Below are 14,240 nucleotides of genomic sequence, written 5' to 3' on the forward strand. Positions count from 1 at the left end.
AAGCCAATAAATATCTTGAATACTTGAATTATTCTGATTGCTACCAGATTTTTAAATTCTATAAAATTAATGTATTAAAAATTTTCCCATTCATACACAGGCAACTTTACATTAGTAATATATAGACACCAATTCAATATTACATGACCCATCCTTAAACATTTTTGCTCTGACACATAATAAGTAGATTTTTTTTTTTTTCGCCCTTGCCTTCTGGAGCACCTACAGTGAAAATCTAAATGAGAGAGGGAGAAAAAATCAGGCCTTAGGAAATATTCTGTGTTGGTTATGAAATGTTGTCATCTGAGCAACTGACAAGAAGGCAGATTTTTTTTCCCCTCTCCTTTTCTGGCAACTTTCTGGGGGCAGAGGTCAGTGGATTCAAAGAAGGCTTACTATCTGAAATAGAGTCAACTTCAACCCCTGGGAGAAATAATCACTTATTATGATGGCACTACAGGAAATGTGCCCAAGCAGACAGAGCAGCTTCTGATTTTTAATAACATATTTTTGTGATTGTTTTTACTAATACACTCTACTAGCACTGAGGTTTCGTTTGCATTATTTTTACTTTCACTCCTACTCGTACACAGCTGCCTTCAAGGGCCCTTCTACTCTCTGCAGTGGTTTAATGTAGATTCTGCACAGAGAGAATTAATAGACGAGGAGATAAATGAATATTTGAGAAATGTTACAACCATCCATGGCAAGATAACTAGGTATCTCTTCTCTAGTCTTATGCTCTCATAGTAAACTATTCTGTCTTCTGATTCATTCATCACCCTTTTCCCAGTTTCTTTTCTATGCATACCCTTTAAGGTCTCAACAGGTTTCTCAGCAGGGAAGTGAAAGCAGGAAAATGGAGAGGTGAAGAAGAGGAAGAATAAGAGCACAGAGGTACACTGCATACCCCTCTGCCTTTCTGATGCTAGTCTCATTGTTTGGGGTGGCAAAGGTGTCTGCGTGTACAAAGGGTTTCCTCTGACCTGTGATTTGACTCTATCATTTCAAACATCCCTTACAGAACACAGAAGGAATAACACACCCTTTCATCAATACTGTGGTTTCTCACCACAGTGATCTCAAAGGGGTTGAGGTGGTTTGCAGAGGGGAAGAATGTAGAACTGGGTAACTTGGTGCAAGCAGGTAGTCCTGCATCTATATGGAATGCCTGGATAAAATGCTCATGAGTTTGACATGTATAACTTCCTTGCTATCGTTTTACCTGTCCCTCCTGTATTTAAAATAATATTATAAAACAATGTAAGAACTACAATATAATGATTTTAATTTAAAAAAGAAATAATCTTTTAAAAATGTTATAAGAAACCAAATCACATAGATAAGTTGGTTTTGTTTATTTTTCAGAAAAATGTCTCAAGGGTGGAAATTAAAGGGTAAAATAATTTTCCAAAATAAGTATACTCAAATTTATCATCAACCCTATATAGAAGTGTATATGTGTATGTGTTTGAGAATTAAATATATATTAACACAGCAATGATATACTAGTAACTTAAAAATATGCATGAAATAACAGTTGTAACTATGATTTCACTCACTTAATTTCATATTAACATCTAAAATTCATAAATTGTCTTAATATACTTGCATCTCTTTGTCTATGAGTTATTTGCTCATCTCTTTTATCTAGTTGCCTATGTGTATTTATTTCCACCTTTTCTTTGAGAAAATTCCTCACAATACTTTGCTCTTTGGTGTTAAAATTACACAGAATCCTTTACCCTAGCAAAAACTTGTAGATCCGAGGAAAATATTGCAAAAATTAGAGAAAATCTTTCAACACTTTTCCCTGAAGTTCAACAGCTAATTTTGTATAAAAGGTACAGCTTTTCTAAATCCACAGACTCACAGAAGCTAATTAATAACATCTATCATTATATTTAGTAATACTGTGCTGGCCAGGCAGAGGTAAACACCTTATAGAGATCTCTAGCAAGCAATTTGGACACCGAGATAATTAAAGTAATTATATATTTATGCACAATGGAATCTTTGGTAGGAAATAAAATCAATTCAATGTATTTTATCCAAAGGCATTTGGGTAGTTTTCACTACAAACTCATAATGAAAGTTTTCTCTTGAAATTCCAATACCTAAAATTTCTGAAGTATCAAAGATTGAGTGTTCCCTCCAAAATCTCTACAGTAGCTATACAGCAATACTTATTATACTAAATTTTGAAATTCATCTTTTTTTTTCTGTGATAGCAAGTATATACACAATTTGAAAAATAAAGGTTTTTCTTAACTTACCTCACCCCCTTACGATTCCCAATATATTTGAATAGATGAAATTTGTATCACATATCAGTCCCCAAACAACACACATCTATATACATGCATACTTTTGGCAGAGGTGAAGAAGATTATTCTACAATGAATTTATAAATTATGGAATCATTTTTAATATCAAAACAAATATAACAATACAATTTTAATTATTCCTTAACATATAGGGATATAAAAACATTACACATATTTGTTCTCTCCGATTTCTAAAGATTTGCTTGCTAAATGAAAATTCAAATTGTATGTATGAATATATTTTGCTTCCACAAGGATTTGGTTTGAACATTTTAATAACTGCTATGCCTCCACTGGTGATTACCACTATCTATTATATCTATTTCACATAAGTTGATAGCATTTGAAGATTAAACTCAAGTTGCAGATACAAAAAGATGCCACCTAATTTTTTTTTTACAGAGCTAACCACCATGCATTAAATATGAAATTTAAATCTTCTTTGAAGAAAAAAATTACTCACTGTGGACTGTGAGAAAATTCATTTCTAATGGCGAATTTATATCAGTCTACAGGGAACCCCCACTAAGGCGCAGTTGACTAATGACTATCATTTTCAGTTGATTTCATTAGTATTTAAGTTATAGTGTAAAGTACATCCCCTTTGGTGCTCTTGAAGTCAATGATTTACATACATTTAGTGTGAAGCCTTTGCTTTGCATAATAGAAATGTGATTTAGTAGCTAAATGAAGATTTTTTTCTTATGCCTACCTAGACCCACTTATTCAAAAATAAATATTAACTTTTAATAAAATAGCTTTTAATGCATTATTGCTACCCATTAAAATAAAACAAATGATGCTGTCAGCTGACCATCTTCATGCCAGGATAACACACAATTACAGCCTTCTTTTTATTGGAAGCATTTGATCATTTTCAACTGAGGGTGTAATTTTTATGAATTATATTCACTGCATACATAGTAAATGGGTGAGTCTCCTAGCCACAGAGTCAAAAGCAGGTATTATGCAAAGGAGGACAGATATTCCACTGTACTGCTTCATATAAGATAGAACATTTTATCTTCTGAGTTTAAAAAAAGAAAGAAAAAAATGCTGCTTGAAATTTTGGCCTTATATATGACTCCATTTTTGCCATATATGATATTGAGTCTAAGAAATATTAAAGGTGAAAAGAGCAAGTTATGGAATCAACTACAACACTCAAGACACCTTTCTGTGCTATGAGGCTTCCAGAAGAAAAAAAAAAGACTTTGTTCTTGAAATTAAGGAGAGGGACCAGATAAAAGCTGAGCATTTCCATAGGAAGCAATACAAGTCAGTTTATGCCACAGGCCACACAAGCTACACATCAATAAGTATTATGGGTGTTATGAGTGAAAGAGTTGGTAGAAAACACTCTGCCTTGCTCATAGAAGTAAAAAGAATCAAAAGCTCATATTGTAGTTTCCTTGAATATAAGCATTAACATTTGCAGAATTCATGCTATACTAATTAAATGAGAAAAAAAATAAATATGCTTTGAAAGACATTAAAGTTTTTATTCTAAACCAAATTCAAAGAAAAAAATCAGTATGCTTCATTTTCTGGGCGCTTGATATTTTTACCATTCTATTTACTCTGGTGGAGAGATTTTCTTCATAAAATTATTCAGAACTGAAATTAATGCTTCTAACAGTCACTAATAATACTCGATCAAGAGAAATGCATTTGTAAAAATTCCTTTTGTTTTAACTAGGTCCTCCTTTCTGTGTTTTTAGCCTATAATAAAGGAATAGACAAGAACCTCAAAGAAAATACATTTTTAAAAAATGATCCCTCAAATCAGATTCACTAAAAGCTGGTCTTTAAATTTTTAGTCCCTATTACAAATAAAATTATTGATTGGTCCAATCTCCTTCAATTTTCATCTTTAGTTTCAACACAGACACACATGATCAAATGGAGTAAAATATATTTAGTTAAGTTTATTGTTAATCTATCCATAAAATGAAGGTGAAACTTTTCTAACCTTCTCCCATCACACTCGAACTACATTCCAATTTTCTGATTTAAGTCCTTTATAGGACTAGCATTTATTGTATCTGTGCTTATTTACAGCTTCTAATCAGATCTCTGGGTAAAGTAATATTTCCATGGGAATTATTTACTAAGGAATACAAGAAGCAGATACTTTAAATGAATGAAAAATTCAGTTTAAATATTAGGATATAAAAAAATTCCACATTGCCTTAGGATACATACATAAAGTTGCAAAGAATTTCTTGTAATTTCCACAATTAACCATCAATGAAAATCTTATGGGATAATGAAATTCAAATATTCATATCAAGTCACTCACTGCAATTGTCCCCAAATACACACTCATAACATTCCCCTAATTATTTCAGAAAACCAACTTCAACTAAAGTCATTCTGGTTATGGTTCTGTTTGGAAAATGCTGGAATGTAATTTATAGAGTATTGGCCACAAATCACAATAAGCTGCAGCTACAGAGGCAAGCTATGTCTCTTGCCCCGTTAAACCCTAATCATTGAAAATCTTTAGGTTTAAAACTATTTATCTAATACAAACTGTCTTTGCTTTGGAGTGCAGACATACCTGAGAATTTTCAACTGATTTGCATATAAGATTGATTGATTCTGGGCTATTGAATTCTGCTTCAAAGGGAAGCTGTTCATAGAACAGAAAAAAATTGATGAGTTTTTATTGATATTCTAGTTTATCATTTAGTCTAAATATGTTTACAGGTATCAATTAACAAACATCTTTATTTCTTTTATTCTTAATACAGAAGAAACCAAATTTAACTGAGCTTCTGATGGAATTGGGGTTTAAATGAGGAGAAAGTGTTATTCAATGACTATGAAATGAAAACCAGTTTACCAATATCATAAACTGACAAACAGTTATAGTTTTAAGATATCTAATGATTTCCCAATAATGTCTAATAATTTATAAGTAATTGTCTAGGGTCTCAGTTGAGGCATCAAAATTTGAAAACAGCTCTAATTTTATTTTCTGATCTCCATTTTTTTCTCTCAGTTATGTGAAAAGAATATAATCTCTGATATAAATGTTACAATGCTTTGGCTTACAAGATGGAGAACAAAACAATTACTTGTTGCTTTTTTAAAAAAATTCAGAAAATTATGTTGATTGGAAAACAATTTTGGGTATACCAACATTAATGCCTAACAAAACATATAGAATGTGATGATTTAAAATCACACTGATGAAGTTATTTGTTATTGTACCATGGTGGTTCAAGATTGCAAAAACTGAAGCAAAAAAAAAAAAATTGGAAAACTCATATGGAAATGCCTAAAACTGTTTTGTTATATACTAGCTAAAATATTTAGCAGGCAAAGTAGTGAGACATCAAGTAGAAGTATGCTTTATAAAGAATGAAAATTAATGTTTAAAATTTAATTTCAAGGGAATATTACACATGATATTGGCCTAAATAAACTCCATAATAAAGTGACTTTTAGCCAATAAATTTTCATTTTAGACACTTACCTCCATGTACCTAAAATATTTAGTTTCTTGGGATCAGTCACTTTATTACTAAATAAAAAATTAAAAATTTGGAAAGCAGTTATTATTTCTCTAAATTCACTGAACTGTACTTGGAAATTTTTGGAGTAACTATCAATTTAAACAAAAAGATGAAATAATGAGAGAAGAAAGTGGGATACTGGAAAACGGTATTTGACCCTCAATTTCTGAAAGTTATTTCATAAATTTTATACTGTTTATAAGATATGTAATATTTAAAGAGAAAATTAAGAATACTAATAATATATTTTCAAGCCATGGCTTTCTAGCCTTACTTTTGTATTTAGCAAAATATTATGATAATTTTTCTATGTCATTAAATATTTTTAGGAAATATGGTATAACGTCCAATGTTCTACTAAAAGGATTATCATTGCTCCATTAATCATTCTGTGATTGTTGACAATTCACATTCAGAAAAAAATGTATTTTAATTAATTCATAGATTTCATTTGATAGTATAACACATTCAGAATATAGTATGAAAAGAATGAGGAAGATTTCTACAAGACACTTTGTCCTTCAAAGAACCCACTTCCTGATTTTTAATTCTGTCAAAAAGATGAAGGCTTTTCTTAAACTTTTTTTCTGTCCACCTCCACTGCAAAGTCCTGGTATTCTGGCTGATCTCAAGTATACACCAGAAGAAAAAGTGGACTACAAAAAAAAAAAAAAAAACCTTAAAAAGAAAACCTGCTCAAGGATTTCAGGAGGATGGTGGAGCAGAGCTAGGCAGAGACACCCCACCACCACCAACCCAGTCCCTCTCTAGTATAGAAAGGAGACAGTGAAAGAACAGCTGACTGGAGAGGTAGATGACAGAATAAATGCTCTAAGATCCAATATTTGACAGTCTGAGTCTTGAACAGACTTGAAGTTTGGTTACTGGAGCAGAAAATAAGGACAGAGTTTCCTTATCCCAAACACAGACCAGGGTGAGGTGGGAGGGAAAGAGCACATAAGCTCATATCCTTAACAATAGCTGAAAAGAAAAGCAGACCAAATTAAAATACAACAGGAACAGAGGAGTCAGTGAAGGGGATCAAGCAGATTAACTCAAATTGTGGACTGAGAGCTGTGCAGGGCATGGCAGCCACTCTGTGAAAGGCACAGCTGGTCAACCTCCCTGGAAGAAATTAAATTAATACAGGATTTCCCCTCCTTCAGATAGCAACAAATAAAAACAAGGAGTACCTGAACAGCAAGGTGTCTCAATAATCCATTTAGAAGGAACTTGTGGAGGAATAGCTAGTAGCTGAAGTTGTTAAAACACCCACCTCTCACCATGGACAAGGGGAGTAGGATGGAGCAGACCTGAGAGCTGGACATTCCTGGGAGGTGCTAACCTACAAGCACTCTACACAACTTCCAGGGGATTGTCTCAGTTCTGAGCAGTGAAGGGGAGCAGCACTCACAGTTCACAACTTTGGGCATTGGGATTTCAAACTCAGGTGGACTGGCTGAGTCTATTTCTGGTACAGGGACAGTGCCTCTGTGATTTGCAACAGTCAGTGGGATGCTTCTGCATAGATCACCCTTAACAAATACATAACCACAGGTCTTATGCTTACAGATAGTCCCTATGCTCTGGGCCACTTTGAAGAGGGTTCTGTGGAGGGGAGTGGGTGCATAATGACCTGCTGCCATCAGAGTGTCAGCCCTGAGTTCTGCATCCTATGCTTTTGCACAAAATAGAGCCAGCAAATGCAGCATAGCATCCTATGAGCATACAGCCTCAGAACCCTGGGCTGACAAAGGAGAACCAGCTGGTGTGAGGTCCATAGCAACCAGGGGAGTAGCTACTATGTCCCAGCATTGACAAGTGATGGACATTCTCCAAAGGTCCCAAATCTTGATGAACTCCAAACCAGGAACACTCAATATTTTTTTTTCCATCTTGACATTGTTCACTATAAATAGGTTGAACATCAACTTTGATCATATATTACTCTTCATTTTGATTCAATAGTTTTTACCCTAATATTCAATATTATGCCTTCAACCCATTTGATAGTATTTCTTCAAGTTTTAAAGCATTTGTTAGAATTATTCTATCCTGTTTTCCTTGATAAGATTAACACTTGCGCCTCTTGACCTTTTTCCTCTTGTGTTACCTGCTGACTCAAATTTCCTCTATCCATCTTTTACCTCTTTTACTTTGTTTGTATTATTATTTTCTACCTTTTCCATTTTTTCACTTTTGCCCATTTTTTTCATTCTTCCCTTTTTAGCCCCTATATACTGTTATTGTAATTTTATTAGGTTTAATAACTGATTTTTCAACCTATTCCAGAATATTACTTCGAGTTTATACCTGGATTAGAGAAAACTATCATCAAGTTTTTGGTCTTTCCTAAGTTTGATTAATATGTGGCTTTGCTCTGCAGTGGTTGTAGTAAATGGAAATTAGTCTCTTCTCTCAAAGTGGTTTTGGTACTGGAAAGAGTAGCAACACACATTGAGTGAAAGTATCGATACCTGGATATTTGCCCTGTCAGGGACCTTAAGAGAAAGAAGATCCTGAAATAGTCCGAGCATAAAAGAAAAAGCAATATTCATCCCAACAGATGGGTAATCATAAAAGCAGTATGAAAAACCAAGGGAATAACCCATCCCAAGCAGGCCATAATACTTCAACCATTGAGAAGTGTCTCTTTAAGTAGAGGAGAATCAAGTAAATGAAGCATTAGAAATAAGTGAAAAGGGCAGAAAATAAAAATCATTTCTCTAACTTTTACTAGAAAAGGTCAAAATTCTTCCATCAAAGACATAGATTGGCAGATGAATTCAAAGCAAAGACCCAACCACATGCTGTTTATGAGCTACTCTCCTTACAAAGACATCCATAGAGAGAAGGTGAAAGAATGGGAAAATATATACCATGAAAATGAAAACAAAAAGAAAAAAATTGCAAAATTCATAGTTAAATGTCCAACAAGCTAAAAGAAGATGTAAGGAACTTAGAGGAAAAAAAAGAACAAGAAATGAAAGATAATTGCAATAAAGAGGTAGAAATTCTTCAAAAGAAACTAATTGAAATCCTAGAAATGAAAAACTTGAAAAATTGAATAAAAAATTCAGGGGAAAGCATCATCAATAGATTAGGTCATTTTGAAGATAGTTTCTCAGGTCTTGAAGACAAAGTGTATATCTTGAAAATAAAGTCAACAGTAAAGAAAAAAGTGTTGAAAGACCATGATCAGAATATTCAAGAAATCTAGCATAACATTAAGAGACCTAAATTAAGAATCATTTGGGATATATGACTTTGAAATACAAACTAAAGGAATGTACAATCTTTTCAATTATAAAATATTAGAAATTTTTCCAAATCTTAAGAGCCAGATGGAAATCCAAATATAAGAAGCATATAAAATCCCAAATACGAAAAATCAAAAACAATCCTCTCCAAGACACATTATAATGAAAATGCCTAATATACAAAATAAGGATAGAATTTTTAAAGCCACAAATGAAAACAGCAGCTCACATTTAGAGGTAAACCAATTTGATTTTTTGTTGATTTCTCAACACCAATTTAAAAGCAGAAGGGTTTATTATAACATATACTAAGCTTTGAAAAAAATGGGTGCAACCAAGATTAATATATTCAGCAAAACTATCATTCAGAATGAAACTGAAATAAAATGAAACAAAAAGCAAGCAGGGTTAACTACTGTCATATCAGACAAAGTAGACTTCAAGCAAAATCAGAAGAGAAAAAGAATGTCATTTCATACTGGTTAAGGGATTCATTCAAAAACAATGATTGTAAATATTTATACCCCAAACAACAGTGCATCTATGCATACAAAAAAATCCCCTTCTCAATATAGAGAATCAAATAGACCACAATAAAATAATGGTGGGTGATTTCAATCAAATTTGTACCATTGAATAGGTCATCCAGATATACTAAGTAAAGGCTCTTCAGAACTACAAACGACTTTTAATCAAACTGACATCTTTAGAATTTTTTTTTTTGTACATCAAAAACTGAATTCACTTTCTTCTCAGTGGTACATGAAACTTTCTCTAAAATAGATTATATTTTAGGCCACAAAGCAAGTCATAGCAAATAGAAAAAATAAAGATAATTTATTGAATTCTATCAAATCAAAATGGAATGAAATTAGAAATTAACAATATAAAAAACAGAAAATATTCTAATCCCTGGGGATTAAATAATATACTTTTGAATGAGGAATGGATTGCAGAAGAAATCTAGAGAGAAATAAAACATTTCTTAGGAACAAATAAAAATAGAAATAAGAAAATCTCGAGACAGTATGAAGGCAATTCTAAGAGGAAAGTTTATAGCACTGAGTCCCTACATTAGAAAAAAATGCCAGGCAAATAATCTAATGTTATACCTCAATGCCTGAAGTAAAGAATAAATATTAAAATAAGCATAAGACAGGAAATAGTCAAAATCAGATCCAAAATTAATAAAATTGAGAATAAAAATACCAAGCATCAATGAAAAAAAAAAAGAATCAGATCGATTCTCAACTGAGTTCTAATGCCAATCATTCTCAAATAATTCCATGAAATATAAAAAGAGGATACACTGCCAAACTCATTCTATGAATTCAGTATCTCCCTGATATCAGACAAAGACACATCAAGAAAAAGAATACTTCAGACAAACATCCCAGATAAACATACAGGCAAACATCCTCATTTAAATATTGGCAAACTGCCTTCAAATATGTTATGAAGATAGAGTACCATGATCAAGTGGATTTCATCCCAATGATGCAAGATTGGTTTGTAATTCACCTTACAAATAAAGTTAAGGAATTGAGATTTTATCTTACTTCAGTCAGAATGGCAATTATCAAGAATACAAATAATAATAAATATTTGTAGGGATATGGCAGTTAACTATTCTCATATCAGAGAGGAGTTTTCATTTCTAGGATTTCATACATTGTTGATGGAACTGCAAATTATCATAGCCATTCTGGAAAGCAGTATGGAGATTCCACACACACACACAAAAAAAAAAAAAAAAAAAAAGGAGGAATGGAACCAACATGTGAGCCAGTTATCCCACCCAAGGGATTCTATACTTAGAAATCCAAACCAAGAGTTTTTGGTTTGGATTTCTAAGTATGGAACACAAACACCAGTGATTAGAGCCTCAGGATTATCAGCAATGCCACACCTACAGTAAAGCATGTAGCACGAGAGAGAGAGAGAGAGAGAGAGAGAGAGAGAGAGAGAGAGAGAGAGAGAAAGAGATGTGAGTGAAAAAGAGAGCCTCCTCTACTTCTCAGATGTGTTCATTCAGATCTTACTTTCAGCACAGTTTGCTGAGCATAAGAATTGTTGATTCACTCTATTTCCAGGAACATAGACATCCTGGAAAAGCTGGAAGGGGAGGGAGGCCTATGTTCTTCACTGCACCAATCAGAAATGGGCTTTGCATCTCAGTGAGTTAAGTGATGGAGAGAAGATTAAGTCTTTTGATTCCTATTCCACAGAGTTGTAGTTCTTTCCAAGTTGTAGTACATTTTCTTGATTAAAAATTTTTTAATGGAACCAACATGTGACCCAGCTATCCTATTCATTTATTTCCTTCTATAATTTGTGCCATAATGTTTGTTTTATGTCTCTAAAATGATGCCTGAAAGTTTTAAATGGTTATTTAAAAACATAAATTTTCATGATTTTTGAGAGGATTGGGTCTGAGAGACCCCTTACCCTATAATGTCACAAGTGGAATGCTTAACCTAGAGTTCTATGCAAGCAATATTTTCTTCAAAAATGAAGACCAGCAGGGCATGGTGGCACAAACCTGTCATCTCAATGGCTCTGGAGGCTGAGGCAGGAGGATAGTGAGTTCAGAGCTAGCCTTAGCAACTTAGTGAGGCTCTGTGTCTAAATAAAATATAAAAAGGGCTTGGAATGTGGTTTAGTGGTGAAGTTCCCCTGCCTTAGCAACTTAGTGAGGCCCTGTGTCTAAATAAAATATAAAAAGGGCTTGGAATGTGGTTTAGTGGTGAAGTTCCCCTGGGTTCAATTCTTGATACAAAAAAAAATGATGACAATTTCTTTATGATCAATGATACTGAACATTTTTTATGTGTTGATGTTTGTACAAATTCTTTAGAAAAATACCTATTTATGCCATTTGTCCATTTTAAAATTGGGCTATTTGATTTTCTTGTTTTTGTTATTGAGTTGTAAAAGTTATCAACATTCTGGATATTAGACATTTATGAAACACATATTTTGTAAATACTATGTCACATTCTTTAATTTAATTTTAGACTTTCATTTTTCCCCAACATTATTATGGTATAATTTTACCTATAAGTCTTTACATTTTTGGTAATAGCTCTAGGAAATATGATAGTCATCTTTAACTAATAACTGCTGTTGGGGAAGTAATATTGTACCACTGCACATGTAACAGAATTTGATAGTAGAAATATTTTCATTTATTCCCTTCTATAATTTGTGCCATTATTATTTCTAAATATATATTTCAAATCAAATATATATTAGTATAAAACAATTTAATTGTAATATATAATAATAGTATATATGTATATAGCATAATGTTATATAAAAGATATAGTTTTTAACAGTTCATAGTCTTTTAAATAGATAAAAAAATTTAAATATCCTTATATTTACAATGTTCGGTGTTCTTTATTGCTTTCTGTGTCTCAAAGTTTCTCTCTAGTATAATTTTCTTAAGGCTAATGAACTTCAATATTTACTGTAATCTAGATCTCCTGATGATCAGATTTTGCTCATTTGGAAATGTTTTTTATTTCATTAACATTTTTTGAGGCATGATTTTGCCATATAGATAATTCTAGATTGGGAAAACAAGTTGTAGTCAATCAGTACTCTATAACTCTGAGCCTATTGTCTTTTGAGTTGCACTGTTTCTGGTAAATATTCATCAGTAATCATTATAATTTTCTTGTTTGAGCTATGATTACTTTTAATATATTTTTATTACATTTTAAGCAATTATAGCATTTCTTGGTGTGGTTATATTATGTTCCCTTACTTGTAATTTGTTAAACTTAAGATATTTTTAAATCAAATTTGAAAAATATTGGGGCATTATATCTATGCAAGTGTGTGCTATTTTTCCTTCCTAAATTATTCTCTTCAATTCCTCATGTGACACCATGTACTTGTGTGTAAGAAATTCTGTTGTCTCAAAGTTTACTGAAGCTTCCCTTGCCTTTTTTCTCTGCCTTTCAGTCTTAATTATTTTCACTTCTCTCTTTGTTGACTTACTATTTGTTTTCTATATCAACACTACTACTCAGCTTACTATTATTATGTATGGGAAATTATATTCTCAGTTCTACTATTTAAACGTTGGCATTTATGTATCTATCTCATTTGAAGTCCTTGTTTTCTAATACCAGTCTTTTTACCCTCGTTATACTGGTTATTGTTACATTTTTCTAACTCTACATATATTTCTTCATTTCTAATACCTTTATTTTATTTATATTTATGTGGTGCTGAGAATCAAAGCCAGTGCCTCACACATGCTAGGCAAGTGCAATACCACTGAGCTACAACTCTAGCCCTATTTATTTTTAATGTAATCAAGAACATTGTGCATGTTTCATTGTGAAACCATAAGAATTTTGTCAACTTCCTATAAAACAGTTGTATTTTCTTTTGACAAGCAGTAAAATTTACTGGTATATCTATTTTATCCCATGGAGAACTAACTTTAGACTATCAAAGAATGGATTTAAGAAAAGGCCTTTACTTGGCTAGATGTGGCTTCTCTAACTTCAACCAAAGGCCTAGACTAGCCTCATCTCCCGATTTGGAACTGTTGTACCTTGAATGACTCCTATTACTATTTATATATAACATCTTCTTTCTGTCCATAAGATATCCAGTAGCTGTCCTCTGCCAATGCCTAGAATCTTTGTCTTAACAGGCAAAGGTTAAGTATTTGGCCAACAGTTACAAGGGGATCACAACTAGGCATGCTGGTGAACATCTTGATCACAGCAGCTTGGGGGGCTGAGGCAGGAGGATTGCAAGTTCAAAGCCAGTCTTAGCAAGACAAGGCACTAAGCAATTCAATGAGACCTTGTCTCTCTATAAAATATAAAATAGGGATGGGGACGTGGTTCAGTGGTGGAGTGCCCCTGAGCTCAATCCCCAGTACCAAAAAAAAAAAAAAAAAGGGATCACAGAAGCACAGTTTTAAACTTTCTTCTCTAGTCTATATTCTCTTCTTAAGTATCCTATCTTGCACAGTCATCTCCACACATCTCCACAACTCTGATTTTGGATCTCTTTTGTCTTCTGCCTAAGAAAACTATTGCACTGCATTTTGGTTCTTTCCTATGTGTCAATATACACAAAGTGCCCTAGGCTGAATGTAG

The sequence above is a fragment of the Urocitellus parryii genome, chromosome 13 (genome assembly GCF_045843805.1).
Source record: "Urocitellus parryii isolate mUroPar1 chromosome 13, mUroPar1.hap1, whole genome shotgun sequence".
NCBI lineage: Eukaryota > Metazoa > Chordata > Mammalia > Rodentia > Sciuridae > Urocitellus > Urocitellus parryii.